We start from the raw sequence: 25,487 nt of genomic DNA, 5'->3' as shown, positions 1-25,487 counted from the left end.
GGAATGATTCTCTGATCGTCAGTCTTCCCATTGGGGACTGCAATCACCCTGACCGGATCAAACTCAGCTACATCATCTTGTGTTGGTCTTACAATATGTGGTACATCTGTAGGTGCGTGATATGAAACATTGTACGTACCTGTGGACACGACCTCACCTGACCCTCCGTTAGGGGGTTTGATTATTGCCTTTACCAATTTGGTCGCGTCCACCTGGATGTCTTGTGTGATGGTTGTTGGAAGGGGTGCCGACATCGTTCTGGACTCCCTTTCTTGTTGGTATTCCTGAGGGAAGTTTGACATGGGGTGCAACTTGCATAGGTTAATAGTTGTACATTCAACAGTATTACAATAATCATTGTTACATTTATTACACTTATTCTTATTATCTATACTACAGTTGCTAAGAGCGTTTTTATTGTTCACCCTTGTGCTTTTCTCCGCAACCACAATCCCCTCCATCGCCATGTCTCTCTTCTCAAGATAAGAGTCAGATAAGTCAATTAAATCTCTTTGTAATTCACCTTCCTGCTGCCATAACTGAAAATAATCATAATGTTTGCTTCGTCTCTTTGCTGGTTTTATGAGACATATCCTCCTCCTTAAATTTTGTAACACTTTTGGGCTAAAGCTGCCTATATTTGGGAACTTCTCCCCATCATGTACAGTCATTCTTTCCCATTCATCACATAAAACCTCTGTGTGACTTCCATATTTCTCACACATTACATACCTGGCCGATCCTACTGGACGGTTTACAGGGTCAACCCGAACCGAGGTTGATCGCCCCCTTCCTGAACAACTGGCCCCCATAACCTGCAGGCGTCCGCTTGCTCTACCTCTGATCTCTATATCAGGGTCTTCAGCGAACCCTTACAGAAAACCAAATTATTCACGATAGGTAGGCGGTGAAGTTTACCGAGCACCTCACTCGCTCGCCCACGCCGACCAATGCGACCTGATCACACCGATATGGTGCTGGCGCACTCGACCCAGGGCACCTATAAAAACCTTTGTTTACTGGAACATGTGAGGGTTATCCGAAGAACACTTACTCTTTCCAGTAAAGGTGGGGTTGTCAGATAGTTCCTGAGTGACCAGCGAACTTCCCTTCTTGAAAAATAAAAAATTACACAAATCACGTCAGAATGTACAAATAGCGTTTGTGACCCCTTTACTCTAATGGTACTAGGTCAGATTACTAACTACTGTACACAATTACGTGCGGTACAGTCGTTCAGCACACAAGCAACTAAACTTATGTACGGAAAGACCAATGGAATCGAAAATTGCGGCTGCGAATTCCTTCAGCGAGCTTGTATGGCCTATATGGGTGTTGCACCAACCCTTTTTGGTGTTGTGCCTGTGGACTGTATAGCGGACTTCCTTGTTTACTGTACCTGGACCTGTTGGTCTACTATGACCTCCTGGTCTTGTTTCTATACGACCTCCTGGTCTTGTTTCTATACGACCTCCTGGTCTTGTTTCTATACGACCTCCTGGTCTGACCTTCTATACTAGTCCGCTATACTCTAATGCTCAAATGTTGTGTTTAACCAAGGATGCCTCCCTAGCCACCGTGCATGTCACTTACACGTATGTTCCTCACGAGTACTCGGTGATTTCTTTTGGTTCAACCTCCAAATTGTATAAATGTAAAAAAAAAACACTCACTCATCACATGTACACTTTTGCTTCTATTTCTATTTCTATTTCTGCGCAGAAATTTTTCCTTTAGCCCAGCTGTGTTACCAATTAGGAGCAGGATCTGTTAATTAAATTTCGGACACCAAAAATAGACTTGCGTTATTTATCGCCTGTTGCGCTATTTACCGCTTTGCGTTACTTATCGGTTTGCGTTAAAAATCAACTTTATCGTGACTTGAGCTACGTGGGCGTAACCGGATGCTCCGTTGCGTAATGTACGCTGCGTGCGTCTGCCTTTGGATTGCGTACACAAGTCTTTTGTTAGGGACACGTGTACGCAAAGCAAAAGATCCACCGTAACACAATTTATACTTTTATCAATGTAGATGATCCCTGATCATCTACCACACACCACACTGACTTCGCCCTATCTCCCAGGCAAAACTGTGTGTTTGTCTACACTTTAACTATGTTACCTCTATTCTTAAACTATGAAATAACAGCAAATCTCTTTTAGCACTTTTATCAACTATAAAACTGGCAGACAGGATAGTGATATACGAAAAATGAAAAAGAAATGCAGATATATATGTATGCGTGCGTGTATACGCAAGACAGAAGAAAAATAGACAGTTTAAAAAGACACTAGCGTTTTGTTCTTACCTCCGGTTCCCGGATTCCTTCAGCACTCGTTATCTAAGCGAAGCAGATGCTTATCCCGTCAGCACTACGAGACAACCTCCCGCCCTTTGCTGAGGGATAATGTCTGCTGATTCTACCTAGTGCAGATATGTGAAGGACTGGACGGCCCCCAATTGATAAAGCTGAATTTTTATCTTATATAATATCCTTTAAGAGGTCTAAGAACACTGTACGCTATCTACGTAAGAAGTACCGTAAGGGTACGCAAGTTGCGTAGCGATCGCTCAGCCGTAGTCGAGACGCTCAAGCGTCACGTTCGCTTACGGCTTAGTGATCACAGGCAGGCACGCTATTGGCTGCCGACTAACGTAATGATTAGCTATAGCGTAGCGGACGCTCGGGACCACGAGGAGATCACCAGCGATGCAGACGCTCACAACGTTAAACCTTTATATCTATACCTTCAGCAATGAAATACACAGTAAACCTTAGTGTGGAGACAATGTGTAAGTGCAACCTTGTGTAACCTGATTACCTACAAAGCTGCTTGAGCGTCACCGACGCTCAGAGAATACTTAACACTATAAAGAATACACAGATACCTGGCTTAGGGTCCGAAACCTATTATATGTATTATGACTATTACTTGCAAAAAGAATCACAGTACAAAGCATACACTACAGTATAACATAAACCAACTAACCAGATAACTGCACAGGAAATATAATACAATACAATATACTTAAAGGAATATACGAGAGAGAGAGAGAGAAGAGAGAGAGAGAGAGAGAAGAGAGAGAGAGAAGACGGCTCACAGTAAGACAATATGATTACGGAGAAAACTTACGCACAAGGGGAAACGATCGCAAGCGCCTCTGGACATCCAGCTTCCCGATTATCAGCAATGAGAACCGTTTGAAGAGAAGTGTAAGCTGGATGCCACAGGCCCGTCTTTTATGCTCCACACACAATGCAATCTAATGGTCCCTACAATCTTATCGTCCATTGGACACAGGAATTCGGCTTCGCATTATAACAAAAGGTCATAGGTTGTTTCATACAGGTGGGCTGTGACTGTTTCCAACTGTTCAGGTGGGTGGGAAACTAGGTTTCCCGCCGCATGATTAAGTAAGAACAAATAATAGTAAATGAACATAAACTTCTTATGTTCATAACTATTCGCACGAGCGATTGATCCGCTCCAAACCAACACCGGAATATTGCTATTTAAATACTCTTCCGATGGGTACCAAACACTGCCGTATGACTCCTGTTAGACCCTTCGTACAATGCAAAGAGGGATTCCTCCGTTCAGGGACATTCTATATTAACCAAACTTTCAGAATCTATCAAAGGGACCATGATCTATAAACTACATTAATTGTGAAAATATGTAACGATTGGGTCGCACGCTACGACTACATACTCTTTACCGTAAATACGCATACCGAGTGCGAGCGGGTGCACGCAACAACGGGTATGCGCTATCACGGGAAAGCGCACGCATGCGCAGCGCGGACCAGTGTGAGGTGCAAATATGGCAGCGTGTATAGGGATATTTTTCTGACTTTGACACAGGGGAAGCCCACGCTTCTTCACACACTTCATTTAATTCCTCAGATGGAGGAAAAACTACTGGTAGTTTTTTCTCTCCAAACATAATACCCTTTTTTGTGGTACCTGGGGTAACATCAGAAATGTGCAACACATTTTTCATAGCCTCAATCATGTAACGTGTGGCCCTATTGGAAGTTACATTAGTCTCATCGTCGTCGACACTGGAGTCAGTATCCGTGTCGACATCTGTGTCTGCCATCTGAGGTAGCGGGCGTTTTAGAGTTCCTGATGGCTTTTGAGACGCCTGGGCAGGCACAGGCTGAGAAGCCGGCTGTCCCATATTTGGTATGTCGTCAAACCTTTTATGTAAGGAGTCGACACTGTCACGTAATTCCTTCCACATAACCATCCACTCAGGTATCGGCCCCGCAGGGGGTGACATCACATTTATCGGCATCTGCTCCGCCTCCACATAAGCCTCCTCATCAAACATGTCGACACAGCCGTACCGACACACCGCACACACACAGGTAAAGCTCTGACAGAGGACAGGACCCCACAAAGCCCTTTGGGGAGACCGAGAGAGTATGCCAGCACACACCAGAGCGCTATATAACACAGGGAGCTGTGAGGGAAAAATGGCGCCAGTGTGCTGAGGGAGATAGCCCCGCCCCTTTTTCGGCGGACTTTTCTCCCGCTTTTTTATGGATTCTGGCAGGGGTATTTTTCACATATATAGCCTCTGGAACTATATATTGTGATTATTTGCCAGCCAAGGTATTAATATTGCTGCTCAGGGCGCCCACCCCCCAGCGCCCTACACCCATCAGTGACCGGAGTGTGAGGTGTGCATGAGGAGCAATGGCGCACAGCTGCAGTGCTGTGCGCTACCTTGTTGAAGACCGAAGTCTTCTGCCGCCGATTTTTAGGACCATCTTCATGCTTCTGGCTCTGTAAGGGGGACGGCGGCGCGGCTCCGGGACCGGACGATCGAGGTCGGGCCCTGTGTTCGATCCCTCTGGAGCTAATGGCGTCCAGTAGCCTAAGAAGCCCAAGCTAGCTGCAAGCAGGTAGGGTCGCTTCTTCTCCCCTTAGTCCCTCGTAGCAGTGAGTCTGTTGCCAGCAGATCTCACTGAAAATAAAAAACCTAAAATATACTTTCTTTTCTAGGAGCTCAGGAGAGCCCCTAGTGTGCATCCAGCTCAGCTGGGCACAAGATTCTAACTGAAGTCTGGGTCATAGAGGGAGGAGCCAGTGCACACCAGTTAGACCAAAAGCTTTCTTTTAGTTGTGCCCAGTCTCCTGCGGAGCCGCTATTCCCCATGGTCCTTACGGAGTCCCAGCATCCACTTAGGACGTCAGAGAAAATAAGAATTTACTTACCGATAATTCTATTTCTCATAGTCCGTAGTGGATGCTGGGGACTCCGAAAGGACCATGGGGAATAGCGGCTCCGCAGGAGACTGGGCACAAAGTAAAAGCTTTAGGACTAGCTGGTGTGCACTGGCTCCTCCCCCTATGACCCTCCTCCACGCGTACACAATAAGGAAGGATTTTGAATCCTGGGTAAGACTCATACCAGCCACACCAATCACACCGTACAACTTGTGATCTGAACCCAGTTAACAGCATGATAACAGAAGGAGCCTCTGAAAAGATGGCTCACAACAACAATAACCCGATTTTTGTAACAATAACTATGTACAAGTAATGCAGACAATCCGCACTTGGGATGGGCGCCCAGCATCCACTACGGACTATGAGAAATAGAATTATCGGTAAGTAAATTCTTATTTTCTCTAACGTCCTAGTGGATGCTGGGGACTCCGAAAGGACCATGGGGATTATACCAAAGCTCCCAAACGGGCGGGAGAGTGCGGATGACTCTGCAGCACCGAATGAGAGAACTCCAGGTCCTCCTCAGCCAGGGTATCAAATTTGTAGAATTTAGCAAACGTGTTTGCCCCTGACCAAGTAGCTGCTCGGCAAAGTTGTAAAGCCGAGACCCCTCGGGCAGCCGCCCAAGATGAGCCCACTTTCCGTGTGGAATGGGCTTTTACAGATTTTGGCTGTGGCAGGCCTGCCACAGAATGTGCAAGCTGAATTGTACTACAAATCCAACGAGCAATCGTCTGCTTAGAAGCAGGAGCACCCAGCTTGTTGGGTGCATACAGGATAAACAGCGAGTCAGATTTTCTGACTCCAGCCGTCCTGGAAACATATTTTCAGGGCCCTGACTACGTCCAGCAACTTGGAATCCTCCAAGTCCCTAGTAGCCGCAGGCACCACAATAGGTTGGTTTAAGTGAAATGCTGAAACCACCTTAGGGAGAAATTGAGGACGAGTCCTCAATTCTGCCCTGTCCGTATGAAAAATTAGGTAAGGGCTTTTATAGGATAAAGCCGCCAATTCTGATACACGCCTGGCTGGAGCCAGGGCTAACAGCATTACCACTTTCCATGTGAGATATTTCAAGTCCACAGTGGTGAGTGGTTCAAACCAATGTGATTTTAGGAATCCCAACACTACATTGAGATCCCAAGGTGCCACTGGAGGCACAAAAGGAGGCTGTATATGCAGTACTCCCTTGACAAACGTCTGAACTTCAGGAACAGAAGCTAGTTCTTTTTGGAAGAATATCGACAGGGCCGAAATTTGAACCTTAATGGACCCTAATTTGAGGCCCATAGACAGTCCTGTTTGCAGGAAATGCAGGAATCGACCCAGTTGAAATTCCTCCGTAGGGGCCTTCCTGGCCTCGCACCACGCAACATATTTACGCCAAATACGGTGATAATGTTGTACGGTTACATCCTTCCTGGCTTTGATCAGGGTAGGGATGACTTCATCCGGAATGCCTTTTTCCTTCAGGATCCGGCGTTCAACCGCCATGCCGTCAAACGCAGCCGCGGTAAGTCTTGGAACAGACATGGTCCCTGCTGGAGCAGGTCCTGTCTTAGAGGTAGAGGCCACGGGTCTTCCGTGAGCATCTCTTGAATTTCCGGGTACCAAGTCCTTCTTGGCCAATCCGGAGCCACGAGTATAGTCTTTACTCCTCTCCTTCTTATGATTCTCAGTACTTTTGGTTTGAGAGGAAGAGGAGGGAACACATACACTGACCGGTACACCCACGGTGTTACCAGAGCGTCCACAGCTATTGCCTGAGGGTCCCTTGACCTGGAGCAATATCTGTCCAGTTTTTTGTTGAGGCGAGACGCCATCATGTCCACCTTTGGTTTTTCCCAACGGTTTACAATCATGTGGAAGACTTCTGGGTGAAGTCCCCACTCCCCCGGGTGAAGATCGTGTCTGCTGAGGAAGTCTGCTTCCCAGTTGTCCACTCCCGGAATGAACACTGCTGACAGTGCTATCACATGATTTTCCGCCCAGCGAAGAATCCTTGCCACTTCCGTCATTGCCCTCCTGCTTCTTGTGCCGCCCTGTCTGTTTACGTGGGCGACTGCCGTGATGTTGTCCGACTGGATCAATACTGGCTGACCCTGAAGCAGAGGCCTTGCCTGACTTAGGGCATTGTAAATGGCCCTTAGTTCCAGGATATTTATGTGAAGTGACGTTTCCATGCTTGACCACAAGCCCTGGAAATTTTTTCCCTGTGTGACTGCTCCCCAGCCTCTCAGGCTGGCATCCGTGGTCACCAGGACCCAATCCTGAATGCCGAATCTGCGGCCCTCTAGGAGATGAGCACTCTGTAACCACCACAGGAGAGACACCCTTGTCCTTGGAGACAGGGTTATCCGCTGATGCATTTGAAGATGCGATCCGGACCATTTGTCTAGCAGATCCAACTGAAAAGTTCTTGCGTGGAATCTGCCGAATGGAATCGCTTCGTAAGAAGCCACCATCTTTCCCAGGACCCTTGTGCACTGATGCACTGACACCTGGCCTGGTCTTAGGAGTTTCCTGACTAGGTCGGATAACTCCCTGGCTTTCTCTTCCGGGAGAAACACCTTTTTCTGTACTGTGTCCAGAATCATCCCTAGGAACAGCAGACATGTCGTCGGAATCAGCTGCGATTTTGGAATATTTAGAATCCATCCGTGCTGTCGTAGTACTATTTGAGATAGTGCTACTCCGACCTCTAACTGTTCTCTGGACCGTGCCCTTATCAGGAGATCGTCCAAGTAAGGGATAATTAAGACGCCTTTTCTTCGAAGAAGAATCATCATTTCGGCCATTATCTTGGTAAAGACCCGGGGTGCCGTGGACAATCCAAACGGCAGCGTCTGAAACTGATAGTGACAGTTCTGTACCACAAACCTGAGGTACCCTTGGTGAGAAGGGCAAATTGGGACATGGAGGTAAGCATCCTTGATGTCCAGAGACACCATGTAGTCCCCTTCTTCCAGGTTCGCTATCACTGCTCTGAGTGACTCCATCTTGAACTTGAACCTTTTTTTTTTTTTTTTTAAAGATTTATTTATTCAGGTTTTGTAATAAACAAGTAAAATCGTAAATTTTAAATTTTACAAGTCAGAAAGATTAACAGACTTATCTTGCAGTAGATTGTATAACATATCAATCACAAGGCTAATAAAGTTATTCTTAACCTTGAACAATCTGACTCTGTATTATTACTAATAATGGTAGTTTAAAGAAAAGATAAAGAGATAGAGTAGTAGAAACACACACAAGAGGAAAGTAAAATACGGGGAGGAGTCATATAATAGCAGCGTTAGCAAGTAATAATATATCAAAGATCAGCCTATAAATCTACTCAAAAAATCCACATAAAGCAAAGGTATATATTAGGCATTACAAGTATTGATTTGAATCGAGCATTCTATGTACATAAGTTATATGTCTCCTTTTTACAATCTATCATTTTTAAAACTTGAGATTTATAATAGGGATCTAAAATATTGATAAAGTAATTCCATTTTACACAAAATTTGTAGAGACCAAAGAAAGGGTAAGTGGTCAAAAATGTTTTCCAATCGTAGTGCATTAGTTGTAAAAGCTTTTGTTTAACCTCCGTAATGGTAGGAGCCGAATTTTTGACCCATCGGATTAATATACATTTCTTAGCAAGAGTGAGTATAACACTTAACAAAGGGCAAGTCTTCGGTTTTATATTCCAATTCTTAAAGTTCAAACATAAGCATGCTAACGGATCTAGGTATGCATTCATGTCAAACATTTGGTTGATAAATACTAAGAGTTTATTCCAGAAAAATTTTACTTTTCTGCACTCCCACATGCAATGTAAAAAGGATGCTGAGGAGATTCCACATTTAATACAATTTCCTTTATCATTAGGGATCATATACTTGCGCTGTAACGGAGCAATATATGCCCTGTGGATCGTTCTCAGGTGCACCTCTTGAAGGTAGGATGATCCCAAAAATTTAAGGGATCTTAAGCAGGGGTCAGTAATTTCAGTAATCACCGTCAGGGTCGGAATATCTTTTTTCCATTTCAAAAGCAAGTTTTCCCATTGAACTGTGGGGGAGCATTTTAGCAAAATAACATACAAAGACTGCACTTTATAAGGTTTTGAGCAAGTAAACTTTAGTAAAGAATCAATATCATTGGGATGTGATTTTGAAGGTGTTTTTAAATCACTGATCATTTTAGGGATAGTAGGATGACTGGTAGAATACACATAATGACGCACTTGGAAATACATGAACATGTGATGTTTAGGAATATCAAATTTATGTCTTAGTTCTGAAAACGAATAAATAGAGCCTCCAGGGTCAAATATTTTGCTAAATGAGTCTAGCCCTTTCAATTTCCATTGTAAGAAGGCTGAGTTCTGTAATGACGGCTGAAAAGCTGGGTTTCCCCAGAAGGGGATAAATTGCGAAAAATAAGGATTTCTGTGGAGCATTTTGTTAACAGATTTCCAAGCTAAGAAAGTATCTTTAAATAAAATGTGGTCTTTAAACTTAGATGGTATTTGGGAAGGGTGTAGATGGATTAGGGCAGCTGGAGAATATGGGGAAAAAATAGCATGTTCTAACTCAAGGTCAGTATAAAGTGATGTATTGTGAAACCAATCTATTATATACCGGAAGTGCACTGCTAAAGAATAAGACTTTAAATCTGGGAAACTAAAGCCTCCGTCAGTTTTTGTCGATTTCAATTTCAATTTAGCAATCCTTGGGCGTTTACCACGCCATATGAATTTTAAAAACAGAGCTTCAAGTTTGAGTATGTCAGAACGTGTAAGAGAAATCGGGAGCATCTGTATGAAATAAAATATTTTGGGGAACAATATACTCTTGATTACTTCTATTCTACCTAATAATGATAACGGGAGATCTTTCCATGCTTCGAGTTTCAGGAGTAAGTTACTCATTGCTTGAGAGAAGTTTATTTTATATAAGTTGTTCAAATTAGAGCAAATATTGATACCTAGGTATTTAAAATGGGTTTTAGAAATTTTAAAAGGAGGAATGTCCGGGTTTAAAAAAATGGCCGTTGAGGTATTACCTAACAATAAAATTTCCGATTTTGTGATATTAATCTTATAACCTGCAACTTTTCCGAATGAAGAGATTAAATGTAGGAGAGATGGTAAAGACTGTTCTGGGTTAGTTAAAAATAAAAGTGTATCATCAGCAAATAAAGCTATTTTTAGTGTTTCTGTTCCTAATTTGATTCCTTGAATACCGTTAGATTGACGCACCGCCACTGCCAGTGGTTCGATCGATAAATCAAAAAGGAGAGGGGAAAGGGGGCATCCTTGCCTCGTTCCTCGTTGTAATAGGAAGGGGGGGGACATTACTCCGTTACAAAACACATACGATGAAGGGGAAGAGTACAATGTTTTTATAATTGAAATAAAAGAATCTGGGAAGCCAAAATTTTTCAATGTTTGGAATAAGTGAGGCCACAGTAAAAGGTCAAAGGCCTTTTCTGCGTCTAAAGTGAGAATCAAACTATGGGATGAGTTTAGGGATGAATGATTGTTTTCCTGTTGTATGACTGAGAGAACTCTTCGTATATTCACCACTGAGTGTCTTCCGGTTATAAAGCCTGTTTGATCTTTATGGATCAGTAGAGGTAAAATATCTTTAAGTCTTTGTGCTAAAATAGATGTAAAAATTTTAAAATCAACGTTGAGCAAAGAAATCGGTCTATACGAACCCGGCAGGGAGAGATCTCTACCTTCTTTTGGCAACACTTTGATCACAGCATCCGTAAAATATAATGGAAGAGTCCTCCCAGTCATAATATGATTAAATACAGCTTGTAGTGTAGAACACAATTGTGTGGCCATTTGTTTATAAAATTCATTTGAATACCCGTCTGGGCCAGGGGCTTTACATGATTTAAGTCTTTTAATGGTATCAAAAATTTCAGTAGTCGAAATAGGCAATGTTAAAGAAGAGGCAAGGGCTGAAGGAACTTGGGGTAAAAGTAAATTGTCCCAGAATTGTTGAGGGTATGTTTCAATCGAATTAGGCAAAATGGGGGGGGAATCATTTAAAATTTGTTTAGGGGGGGAATATAAGTCTGCATAGAAATCTCTCATAACTTTGGAGATATGAGCATTGGAAGATGTGAAAGAGCCATCAGCTAATTTTAGGGGATGAATAGTCATAGGTTTTCTAGATCCTTTTAATAACGTGGTAAGAAGTTTTCCTGATTTGTTTCCGAAGCGATGAAACTTATAACTGATCGTAAAGTAATATTTCTCACCAGAAGAGTGTAAAAGTTCATTAAAATTAGTTTTAGCTAATAGATAGGAATTCTTGGTTTGTGCTGTAGGATTTATTTTGTACGCTTGATAAGCCTGTGATAGATTTTGTTGACTTTCTAAATATAGGGAGTTGCGTTTTCTTTTAACATAAGATTCATAGGAAATTATCTCACCCCTTAAAACAGATTTCGCCGTAAGCCAAAAAAGAAAGGGATTTTCCGCTTCATGTATTGCATTATTCTTTTTATATGTTTCCCATACAGATGAAATTTTATTTTTAAAGCCCTCTGAATTACCCAAATATGAGGGAAATTTCCAGGAAGGATGACCCGTTTGCTCCTTCTTGTAGCCCAACTCTATCCACACTAAGCCATGGTCCGAAATAGAAATCGTCTCTATCACTGCCTGTCGTATATGCGGAAAAAGTACTGAGGCGATTAGTATGTAATCAATCCGAGACCAAGTATTATGGGCCATTGATAAACATGTGAATTCCTTCTCAGTTGGATTCACAGCTCTCCATGTGTCAATAAGGTTAAGTCTTTTAGCCATCCAGGGGACACCCATTTTAGGTAATGGTCTAGAGGTCTTACTAAAATGGGACTTATCTAAGTATAGGGATGATATAAGGTTTAAATCTCCACATACAATTAGAGAGGATAAATCGCATTTGTATAGCAACGTCATAAGAGAAACAAAAAATGATTTCTTATATATGTTGGGTGCATAAACATTGCAAATAAAATATTTCTTATTTTCTAATTGAGCTTCTATGAGAACATATCTGCCTTCAGGGTCAGCTGTAATAGATAACACTTCAATTGCTAAAGATTTTTTTGCAAGAATTATTACCCCGCACGACTTTGAATTAAGAGAGGCCGCTCCCAAAACTACCCAATTAAGCATCTGTAATTTTTTTGTTTCATGTAATACCAAGTGCGTCTCCTGTAGACAGGCTATATCAATAGACTGCTTAGAAAGGTACATCAGTATTTTACGTCTTTTTGCCGGAGTATTAATTCCTCCAACATTTAAAGTGCCTATTTTGATAGTAGACATAATTTGTTATACGTGTGTACTTTGCTTAAGACTGATAAGAAAACAACAAAAAAGCTGCTAATAACTCCAAAAGCATTAGGTAAGGAAGGAGGAGGGAAGGAAAAAACAAAAGGAAGATAGACAAAGACATATGGGAGGACAGACAAGACAGAAGAAAAAGAAATCATTGACAGATTAAACAGCGTTTCAACATATGCTGATGCTAGCATCAGGATAATTTCTTTGAAGATATTTGGACTTCAGGTAAACATTGGTAAACTTTAACGTTAAATATATAAATCACCGGCAAGGCGACTCGCCCGTTCCCAGCATTTATAAGTATGAAGTAAAACATAGCATCACAAGCCTAATTTCAAATGACAGAATAACCAAACGTATAAATACGTATTGTATCAAGAAGATCAGTCAACTCCGGATTTATCCGCGACATCCATATTGGAAACAGAAAGTTCTTTAAAGTATGCTGCCGCATCCTGTGGATTGGTGAAATCCTTGAAAGAAGACCCTTGGAATACTCTCAAACGTGCCGGGTATATCAGCGCAAATTTATATTTCTGCTGTATTAATAGGGTACAGATGGGTGAAAATGACTTGCGCAGACGAGAAAGTTCCACGGAGTAGTCTTGGAATATACGAAGTGTAGCTCCCTCCCATTTAAGACCTTCCATTTTACGATAAGCTCTCCATATAGCTGTTTTATGCAGAAAGTTCATGGTCTTAAAGATCACTACACGAGGTTTATTTTTTGAGGCCCGTGAAAGATCTCCCATTCTGTGCACTCTCTCTATCACTAAATCAGTGCATTCCGCCTCAATATGCAGAAGCTTTGGCAAAGTAATACGCACAAAATTCTCCAGCCCTGAGCCTGTTAGTGATTCCGGCAAGCCCACTATACGAAGGTTGCATCTCCGTGTACGATTTTCTATATTATCAATTTTTTCTAATAAACGCCTATTGTCCCTTTCCAGAGATACAACAGCCTTCTGTAATCCTGAGACATCATCTATTGTGGTACCTAAACGGGTCTCCGTGTCCGTAACTCTGCTTGTAAGCAGCTGGATCTGCGCTGTAATTTCACTTACTGCTTTCTGCAGCAAAGGCGCCATTGTATCCTGTATTGCAGCTACTATTTCTGTGTATGTTGGAGAGGCCCCTATATTATCATCATTACGCACCTTGGATTCTCCCATGGCCGTGAGGATCGCCTTCTTTGCTGCTGGCTTCTCTGGGCTGGAGTCCGTGGAGGCAGGGGTGTTTTGCTCAACACGTCGCTTCTCCTGTCTTGGAGGGAGCGCCGGCGGCTGTAATTTTGGTGGCGCCAGCGGGCCCAAGAACTTATCCATAATCGCGGGGACAGGTACCGAAAGGTCTCCTGGACTTACTGTTGTCAGCGGGGATTATGGGTTGAGGCTGTGTGCTGGTAAATCGCTCGGTATTGCTGGCGGGACGGAGGAGCGCACGAGAGCTGCTGCTCACTCCTTCATGCCGGAACCGGAAGTCTCTAAACTTGAACCTTTTTATGTAAGTGTTCAAGGCTTTCAGATTTAAAATGGGTCTCACCGAGCCGTCCGGCTTCGGTACCACAAACAGCGTGGAGTAATACCCCTTTCCCTGTTGTAGGAGGGGTACCTTGATTATCACTTGCTGGGAATACAGCTTGTGAATGGCTTCCAATACCGCCTCCCTGTCGGGGGTAGACGTTGGTAAAGCAGACTTCAGGAACCGGCGAGGGGGAGACGTCTCGAATTCCAATTTGTACCCCTGAGATACTACCTGCAGGATCCAGGGGTCCACTTGCGAGTGAGCCCACTGCGCGCTGAAATTCTTGAGACGGGCCCCCACCGTGCCTGAGTCCGCTTGTAAGGCCCCAGCGTCATGCTGAGGACTTGGCAGAAGCGGGGGAGGGCTTCTGTTCGTGGGAAGAAGCTGTCTGTTGCAGTCTTTTTCCCCTTCCTCTGCCCCGGGGCAGATATGAGTGGCCTTTTGCCCGCTTGCCCTTATGGGGACGAAAGGACTGAGCCTGAAAAGACGGTATCTTTTTCTGCTGCGAGGTGACTTGGGGTAAAAAGGTGGATTTCCCAGCCGTTGCCGTGGCCACCAGGTCCGATAGACCGCCCCCAAATAACTCCTCCCCTTTATACGGCAATACTTCCATATGCCGTTTGGAATCCGCATCCCCTGACCACTGTCGCGTCCATAATCCTCTTCTGGCAGAAATGGACATCGCACTTACTCTTGATGCCAGAGTGCAAATGTCTCTCTGTGCATCTCGCATATATAGGAATGCATCCTTTAAATGCTCTATAGTCAATAATATATTGTCCCTGTCCAGGGTATCAATATTTTCAGTCAGGGAATCCGACCAAGCCACCCCAGCACTGCACATCCAGGCTGAGGCGATTGCTGGTCGCAGTATAACACCAGTATGAGTGTATATACTTTTAAGGATATTTTCCAGCCTCCTATCTGCTGGCTCCTTAAGGGCGGCCTTTCTGGAGACGGTAACGCCACTTGTTTTGATAAGCGTGTGAGCGCCTTATCCACCCTAGGGGGTGTTTCCCAACGAGCCCTAACCTCTGGTGGGAAGGGATATAGTGCCAATAATTTTTTAGAAATTAGCAGTTTTTTGTCGGGGGTAACCCACGCTTCATCACACACTTCATTCAATTCATCTGATTCAGGAAAAACTACGGGTAGTTTTTTCACACCCCACATAATACCCCTTTTTGTGGTACTTGCAGTATCAGAGATGTGCAAAACCTCCTTCATTGCCGTGATCATGTAACGTGTGGCCCTACTGGAAAATACGTTTGTTTCTTCACCGTCGACACTGGAGTCAGTGTCTGTGTCCGTGTCGACCCACTGAGGTAACGGGCGTTTAATAGCCCCTGACGGTGTTTGAGACGCCTGGACAGGCACTAACTGAGCTGCCGGCTGTCTCATGTCGTCAACAGTTTTCTGTAACGTGCCGACACTGTCACGTAATTCCTTAATTACGGCCATCCATTCAGGTGTCGACTCCCTAGGGGGTGACATCACCATTATAGGCAATTGCTCCGCCTCCACATCATTTTCCTCCTCATACATGTCGACACACACGTACCGACACCCAGCACACACACAGGGAATGCTCTGATAGAGGACAGGACCCACTTAGCCCCTTGGGGAGACAGAGGGAGAGTTTGCCAGCACACACCAGAGCGCTATATATGTATAGGGACAACCTTACAATAAGTGTCTATCCCTTATAGCTGCTTATATATGTTATTTTGCCAAATAAGTGCCCCCCTCTCTTTTTTACCCTGTTTCTGTAGTTGCAGGATGCAGGGGAGATTCTGGGAGCCTTCCTACCAGCGGAGCTGTGTGGGAAAAATGGCGCTGTGTGCTGAGGAGATAGGCCCCGCCCCCTTCACGGCGGGCTCTTCTCCCGCTTTTTTCTGGAAAACTGGCAGGGGTTAAATACATCCATATAGCCCAGGAGCTATATGTGATGTATTTTTTGCCAAATAAGGTAAATTCATTGCTTCCCAGGGCGCCCCCCCCCAGCGCCCTGCACCCTCAGTGACCGAAGTGTGCTGAGAGCAATGGCGCACAGCTGCAGTGCTGTGCGCTACCTTATGAAGACAGGAAAGTCTTCTGCCGCCGATTTATGGACCTCTTCTTGCTTCAGCATCAGTAAGGGGGCCGGCGGCGCGGCTCCGGGACCCATCCATGGCTGGGCCTGTGATCGTCCCTCTGGAGCTAATGTCCAGTAGCCTAAGAAGCCCAATCCACTCTGCACGCAGGTGAGTTCGCTTCTTCTCCCCTTAGTCCCTCGATGCAGTGAGCCTGTTGCCAGCAGGTCTCACTGAAAATAAAAAACCTATTTAAACTTTTACTCTAAGCAGCTCAGGAGAGCCACCTAGATTGCACCCTTCTCGTTCGGGCACAAAATCTTAACTGAGGCTTGGAGGAGGGTCATAGGGGGAGGAGCCAGTGCACACCAGCTAGTCCTAAAGCTTTTACTTTGTGCCCAGTCTCCTGCGGAGCCGCTATTCCCCATGGTCCTTTTGGAGTCCCCAGCATCCACTAGGACGTTAGAGAAATTATTATTATTTATTCTGCCTTCTGAAATGTGACATATTGCGTTTCTCAAACATATTGAAGAAACAAACTTCACACAAGAATGCAGTTTCCCTGTCACACATCAACAGTACCAGGTATGACACAGCAGTGCATAGCCACTTCTGCAGGTCAGACCGCAGTATGGGGGATATGAGAGTGCTCATGCACTGAGGTGATTTTAAAACAGGAAGATAGAAAAATCTGTGAAGTCAAATCTCAGGCAAAATTTAACACATATAAAAAATATATTTAGCTTAAGGCTCAGGAATTATGACACAGTTACTTTGTGACTCATACACTAGATATAACAACATTAAACTAATATGTTTATAGCCCATACCCTGTCACATCTTATATATGCATTTACACTAAAATTTGACATTTCACAATAAGTACAGCATTTTCTCTGGGAACTTCTTATGGTACAATCAGTGCATGTTGATCTACAGTACAAACTACTAAATTTATTGGCCACTCAATATAATTGATCCTGAGGCTCTTGCAGCTTATCAACTCAAAATCTCCTGAACAGTCTCATATCTAGCAAACAGATCACCACCACCATCTTTATAGAATCAAGGGATAAATAATTACTCCAATTGTAAACCTTAACTGTAGAAAAATACACTAACCACATCCTCCATATTGCAGAGGAATGCACCCCCACATTGCAAACTACTGTAAATATTCAGAAAAAGGTCTCCCTACATGGAAAACTCCCATGCAGAGAAATATACAGTTTTGCAGAGACCCCACCAGTCAATGGAATTACTGCTTTTAAACCACCAGGCTATGACAACACTACACAACTCACCATGCAAGCATACTGTACAATTGCCATAAACCATTTAACAACAAGAAAATAATATTTGCATTACTGCTGAACATTTTGTATTTACTCATTTACCGTATATTACTGCACCTTGGCCCTCATTCCGAGTTGTTCGCTCGCAAGCTGCTTTTAGCAGCATTGCACACACTAAGCCGCCGCCTACTGGGAGTGAATCTTAGCTTAGCAAAATTGCGAACGAAAGATTCTCAAAATTGCGAATAGAAATTTCTTTGCAGTTTCTGAGTAGCTCGGGACTTACTCTGCCACTGCGATCAGTTCAGTCAGTTTCGTTCCTGGTTTGACGTCACAAACATAACCAGCGTTCGCCCAGGCACTCCCCCGTTTCTCCAGCCACTCCCGCGTTTTTGCCAGAAACGGCAGCGTTTTTTCACACACTCCCATAAAACGGCCAGTTTCCGCCCAGAAACACCCACTTCCTGTCAATCACATTACGATCACCAGAACGAAGAAAAAACCTTGTAATGCCGTGAGTAAAATACCAAACTTCTTAGCAAATTTACTTGGCGCAGTCGCAGTGCGAACATTGCGCATGCGCAATTAGTGGAAAATCGCTGCGATGCGAAGAAAATTACCGAGCGAACAACTCGGAATGACCACCTTTGTGTTGAGATTTAGCACTAACTTGTGATGTTAAACCTCTGTTGGATCCTCAGCTGTATGCTGGCAAAGAGGTAAACTTGTGTTCATGTGGTAATGTCCTAACAACTAACATTGTGTTGTTAACTACAAACAATAAACTCTGAAATGACCATAGGATGCATCTTAAAATAGAAGAAAAGCGGGTCTTATACATTACTAAACACTACAGGAACATTTATGGAACTGGTGCACAGGTAACTGCACAAAAAGACTGATCAGGAATTGTCTGTATTTTCTAGAGATTACATACCAAACTGACCAGATTGTTATTAGATTTGGCCATGCATGCACAACCAAATCTGGAAGATCTGGCTGCTCAGGCCAACAGGACGGACGATAAAAGGCACCACACATCATTTGTGGTCAATTGGGTCTATAGGACATAACTGACATTAAAATCACACTATGTATGGACCCCTTAAGCCTCAATAACATCGTATATATCAGGCCCTGGCCTGGTGCAGGAAATGTGTATGAAATCAGAAGGATCTCTGCACACACAACCCTGCAATTCTGACTAATACCACTTTCAGACATACAACGTGGGGATTTCCCTGCTCAGTCCCAGGTTTTTCATCTCTGAAAAAAAAGGAGATTTATGTTAAGAACTTACTTTTGTTAAATCTCTTTCTGCGAGGTACACTGGGTTCCACATGGAATAACATTGGGGTGTAGAGTTGGATCTTGAACCAAGGCACCAACAGGCTAAAAGCTTTGACTGTTCCCAAGATGCACAGCGCCACCTCCTCTATAACCCAGCCTCCATGCACAGGAGCTCAGTTTTGTTAACCAGTCCAATGTAGTAGCAGGTAAAGACAACACCACCTTATGCAGATAACCAGGGTGCGTTCTAAGAACCGCACGGTCACGGTGAAAAATCAGAAAGGGTGACCGACAGGACAAGGCACCCAAGTCTGAATCCCTTCTAGCAGAGGCAATAGCCAGCAAAAATAAAACCTTAAGTGTAAGCTATTTAAGGTCCACAGACTCAAGAGGTTCAAATGAAGACTGTTGTAGGGCATCCAGGCCAGCAGAGAAATCCCAAGGAGCCACAGGAGGAACATAGGGAGGTTGAATCCGTAAAACACCCTGAGTGAAAGTATGAACGTCAGGCAAAGTAGCAATTTTTCTCTGAAACCATACCGACAAGGCCGAAATATGAACCTTGAGGGAGGCCAGACGAAGGCCGATGTCCAGGCCCTGTTGCAGAAAAGCCAAGAGTTTGGCAGTACTGAACTTGTATGCATAATTCTTAATCGCACACCAGGTGAAGCAAAAATTCCAGACCCTATAATAAATCCGAGCCGAAGCCGGTTTACGGGCTTTCAACATAGTTTGAATGACCGCCTCAGAAAATCATTTCGCCCTCAGAACTGAAGCTTCAAGAGCCACGCCGTCAAAGCCAGTCGGGCCAGATCCTGGTAGACACAAAGGCCCTGAACGATGAGGTCTGGGCGTTGCGTAAGTAGAAGAGGATGCTCTATCGAGAAACCCTGCAGGTCTCAGAACCAATGCAGTCTGGGTCACGCTAGAGCGATTAGAAGTAGTAATCCTCCTACTTGCTTGAACTTTCTTATCACCCTGGGCAGGAGTGACACGGGAGGGAACATGTATGGCAGCCGAAAGTTCCATGGAATTGCCAGTGCATCCACGAACGCTGCTTGAGGATCCCTTGTCCCTGCTCCGAAGACCAGAACCTTGTGATTGTGTCGAGACGCCATCAGGTCCACATCTGGTAGGCCCCACTTGTCCACTAGGAGTTGAAATACTTCTGGATGAAGGCTCCACTCTCCGGCGTGTACGTCCTGACGACTGAGGAAGTCCGCTTCCCAGTTGAGGACCCCTCGGAATGAACACTGCCGATATGGCTGGCAGATGGCGTTCCGCCCATAGAAGAATCTTTGACACTTCCATCATTGCCATGCGGCTTCGAGTGACGCCTTGATTTATGTATGCCACCGTGGTGGCGTTGTCCGACTGTACTTGAACAGGCCTGTTCTGTACCAGAGGCAGGGCCAGCTTCAGAGCAACACTGCCCGTAACTCCAGAATGTTTATCGGAAGGAGAGATTCCTCCCTGGTCCACCGACCCTGAAGAGAGTGTTGCTCCAACACTGCGACCCAACCCACGCAGACTGGCATCCGTCGTTAGGAGGACCCAGTTGGAGATCCAGAACGGACGACCCCTGCTCAATCGTTGGTCCTGAAGCCACCAGCTCAGAGACAGACAAACTTCTGGAGTCAAGGAAATCATGTGAGACCTGATCCAGTGAGGCAGGGCGTCCCACTTGGAAAGGATTAACCTCTGCAGAGGGTGAGAATGAAACTGAGCGTACTCTACCATGTTGAAAGCCGCAACCATGAGGAATAGTACTTGCATCGCCGAGTGTATCGATACACGAGGGCGAGAGAGGAAGCATCATATCCTATCCTGAAGTTTCAGGACCTTCTCCGGAGACCAGAACAACCGTTGGTTGTGTGTGTCCAGTAACGCCCCCAGGTGTACCATGCTCTGAGCAGGAACCAGCAAGGATTTCTTCCAGTTGATGAGCCACCCGTGGACTTGCAGGAATTGGACCGTTGGGCTCCAGATGACGGAGGAGAACCTCTGGGGAGTTTGCCAGGATCAACAAGTCATCCAGATACAGCAGGATTCTGATCCCCTGACGGTGTAGAAGGGCCGTCATGACCGCAATGACCTTGGTGAAGATTCGCGGAGCCGTGGTCAGTCCAAAAGACAAGGCCTAGAATTGATAACGTAGGTTGCCAATAGCAAACCGCAGATATTGCTGATGTGACATGGCAATAGGTTTATGTAGGTGAGCATCCTGAAAGTCCAGGGATACCATATAGTCCATGGGCTCTAAGGCCAGAACAATAGAGCAAAGAGTTTCCATACAGAATTTGGAAACCTTCACAAATTTGTTCAAAGACTTGAGGTTGAGAATGGGCCGTGAGGTTCCATTCGGTTTTGGAACTAGGAACAACGTTAAATAGTACCCCCTGCCTCTCTGAGCCAGAGGCACTGGCACTATCACTCCTGTTTCCAGGAGGGATTGTACCACCAAATGTATAGTTTTTGCTTTTAACGGATGCAAAGGGATATTTGTCGAGCAAAACTGGCGAAGGGGACGTTTCATGAAAGAGATGGTGTATACGTGAGTGACGAATTCCCTCACCCAGGCGTCTGAAGTGGTCTGTAACCATACCTGGGCGAACCACAGAAGTCAGCCTCCCACCCTGGGGTCCCCCAGGGGGAGGCCCGCCCTGTCATATAGCAGGCTTGTCTGGTTTGGAAGCAGGCTGACGGGCAGCCCAGGCATGTTTAGGTTTGAGCTTAGAGGTTTTGGAAGTGCGAGCCTGTTTCGGGTACGCCCGACCCTTTGCTTTACTTGGAGGTTGAAAGTAACGAAAGGTGGTACTCTTAGCCTTTGGAGCCGAAGGATTAGTACTTGGCAGACATGCAGTTTTAGCAGACGCTAAGTCAGCAACAATTTTGTTCAGATCTTCCCCAAAAAGGAGGTTTCCCTTAAAAGGGATCACCTCCAAGGTCTTTCTAGAGTCCAGATCCACAGAACAGGACCGCAACCACAGAATCCGGCGAGCCAGAATGGACGTAGTAGATTCTTTGGCTACCAGCACACTGGCATCAGAGGCCGCCTCCTGTATGTAAATGAGAGGCTGTGGTAATATATGAAAGACACTGTCTGACATTATCAGAAAAATTAGAAGGTAGCTCCGCTTCAACTTCTTGAACACAGGCTTCAATAGCTTTTGCAGCCCAAGAAGCCGCTATAGTAGGTCTATGCACAGCACCCACAAGAGTGTAAATAGACTTCAAGCAACCTTCCACATGCTTATCCGTCGGTTCCTTCAGAGAGGTGATGGTAGTGACAGGCAGAGTAGAAGACACCACCAGACGTGCAACATGTGAGTCCACCGGAGGTGGTGTTTCCCAATTTTTACTTAACTCTGTAGCAAGGGGATAACGAGCTAGCATCTTTTTAGACAGGGAGAATTTCTTTCCTGGAAACTTCCAGGATTCCTGACGTATGTCAACTAAATGGTCAGAATGTGCCAAAACTAATTTAGCGACCTTCTGAAGTTTGAACTTATCAGGTTTCTTAAACGTATCTGGAGGTTCAGTTTCATCATTGATCTGAAGAATCAGTTTGATAGCCTCCAAGAGGTCAGGAACATACACCTGTGTTGTAGATTCCCCTATCAGTAGCATCTGCATCAGTGTCTGATGGGTCAGTATATATGCCATCTTCATCAGATGAAGTATCCGAAACATGCGTGGATTGTGAGGAAGAAATGGCCAGCTTAGATGACCCTTTGGTCCTAGGGGGGTGAGGGTCAAGCTTTCGTTTAACCAAAGACTGATTTAACTGCTGTAACTGAGTCGACAGAGAATCCACCCATGGTGGATTTACAACAGGGACAATATGTGATTGTACAAGCCCAGGAGGTCCCACAGGGGACGCAAGTCTCGTTACTAGCGTAGTCAGTAAATTAGAAAAAGCAGCCCAAGGTGGGTCTTGGTGTACCACCGGTGCTGCAGGCTGACCGAGGGGTACAGGACTCCCAATTTCTGGACCCTCAGCTGGAATATTTTCTTCAGATAAATCCGCGGCGTCAACACTGCATGACGCAGGGTCAGCCACGGATCTCCCGCCTTGTGACGCAGACATTATTGGTGAATGTAGCTCTAGCGCGTAACAGTACAATATAGCCAGACACAGTACCTGACAAAAACCCACAGTGGAGTGTGATTGCAAACGCAGATCTCAAACAGAGGATTTAAGTGGTATATTGTGACTGAAATACACAGAGAAAAATACCAAACAGTATATCCTGTGAAACACTATATAAGACCCTGATGCTCTTAGCCCCCGTCAGGGTATAGAATATAGGGATAGCAATATGTGTGAGATACAGGGAATAGGAACCACACAGCAGCTATTGGCACACAGTCACATATACAATGCAGAAATTATTACAAACAACAATTAAACTACATTGGACTAGCAATACTAAGTAAAGCTGTGTATGTATACAGATATAACAATGTACAGTAAATACTGGATGTATATCACAGGATTCTTGTACTAAATACTAAATATCACTATAGTTATGCACTTGTTCTTAACTAACACTGTCTAAACGACATGTAGAATACTTAAGTGTCCTGTAAATGAACAGCGCTGATGAGGCAGGTGGTTTTACAGGGGAGACAGTCCCCAGCAGTCCCAGAATCAGCGCAGCTCTGTGTAATGGTGCCTAAACACTGACAGAGAGTGAGGGAGAGAGAGAGAGATGCAGCTCCAGAGCGGAAACATCTGCTGTAGATGGCGCCTGGGGCTGGGAAAGGGGCTACAGGTCAGAGCCTTATCACTTCTGCTGGTCTTCACCACCGGGTACTATGGAGCCTAAACTAAACAGATTTTAGTAAATCCGACCGGTGATCCTTGCCCTGGTGGATATAGTGGAGTCCCTGCACGGCCAAAGTGTCCACGCTAGCGGCGCGGTTCGTCTCCGGAAACCACACCACGATGGATCGCGATTTCGGCGGGTCCAACCTGGGGGACCCACTTACCTCCTCCCTATCATGCGGCCATGCGATCCTGGAGAGCAGCAGCGGTATGTGTGCCTGATGAGACCAGAGCGCCTCCGCTGTAAGTAACCGGCAACCAGGGCGCGGGAGCATACAGCACCGCTGGGGGAGGTGAGGGAGCCGCAGCACGATATGTCAGTATGACATGTAGCACCAAATGCCTATGCTGCGGCTCTTGAAGTCTTCTTTCTTGTCAGAAAATTCTTTCTTGTCAGAAAAGCTCTTTTCAGGTCTGCCTAGCGCAGCCCTCCCTGTTAGCTGCCTGCACTGCAGGCACAAACTTACAAACTGAGCTCCAGTGCCTGGAGGCGGGGATATAGAGGAGGCGGTGCAGTGCATCTTGGGAACAGTCAAAGCTTTAGCCTGTTGGTGCCTTGGATCAAGATCCAACTCTACACCCTGATGTTATTCCCTGTGGAATACCAGTGTACCCCTCTGCAGAAATAGAGATTTTAAATGGTTAATCAGATTGCTAAAACTATCTCACTTGTTCGGACTACTGGACACTGAATCATAAAAAAAAAAAAAAAAAAGTGATAAAACATGCAAATATGACTGTACACTACAGCAGTGGTTTCCAAACTTTTTTGAATCACGGCATCCTAGAATATCAGAATTTTTTTCACGGCACCCCTAGGCCAAAAATTTCTTATTGAGAAATTTAGAAAGAAATATTACATTAAGTAGATCGCGTTTATTTATATGTCATCCTTAGGGTCAGTTGTGTGGTGAGGGACAAGATTTGCTTCTGTTTGGCCACATATTTTATGACTGGCAGCCACCAGCACTGGTTTTGCCTATTATATTGACCATGAATAATTTGAATTGGTCCTGGACCACCAACCCAGGGCACCCCTGCAAGTGTCCCGAGGCACCCCAGGAAGCCACGGCACACAGTTTGGGAACCTCTGCATTACAGTATACGCAGCTACATAAATAATATGCAAGAGAAAAAACATTTCTGCTGACATACAGTAGCATTAACGATTAATACTTGATTTACTCACATGCAGCACATTATTAGTGTATTCCTCCATTCATTTACTCGGATTACAAATAAACATCCAAAATTTTCAAATATAAAGCAGGTAACTTGTTTTATAGATTAATAAATTAATATCAGGTCAAATGACATAAAGCATTGTAAGGTATAATGTAAAATCATTTGGGCTGGGACAGATTTACCTTCTGTTTCATGTAATGTATTTCATGTCATGTTATTTATTTGTATTACCAGACCCACTGTGGCGAGCCTTGTAATAAGTGTGTGAATAATAATAATAATAGTAATAATAATAAAAAAACAACAATACTAAAGTGAACAATTGCAGTAGCTGTACGGTTTGTACAAATGCTAGTACCTGTAGGTTTTTAGGAGCTCATTTTGGATATCAGTGTTTAAAATAAGATTTTACTTACCGATAAATCTATTTCTCGTAGTCCGTAGTGGATGCTGGGGACTCCGTCAGGACCATGGGGAATAGCGGCTCCGCAGGAGACAGGGCACAAAACTAAAGCTTTAGGATCAGGTGGTGTGTACTGGCTCCTCCCCCTATGACCCTCCTCCAAGCCTCAGTTAGGATACTGTGCCCGGACGAGCGTACACAATAAGGAAGGATATTGAATCCCGGGTAAGACTCATACCAGCCACACCAATCACACCGTACAACTTGTGATCTGAACCCAGTTAACAGTATGACAA

The sequence above is a fragment of the Pseudophryne corroboree genome, chromosome 1 (assembly GCF_028390025.1).
Source record: "Pseudophryne corroboree isolate aPseCor3 chromosome 1, aPseCor3.hap2, whole genome shotgun sequence".
In the NCBI taxonomy this organism is placed as follows: domain Eukaryota; kingdom Metazoa; phylum Chordata; class Amphibia; order Anura; family Myobatrachidae; genus Pseudophryne; species Pseudophryne corroboree.
The sequence above is the reverse complement of the archived record's forward strand: the minus strand, read 5'-3'. Positions refer to the sequence as shown.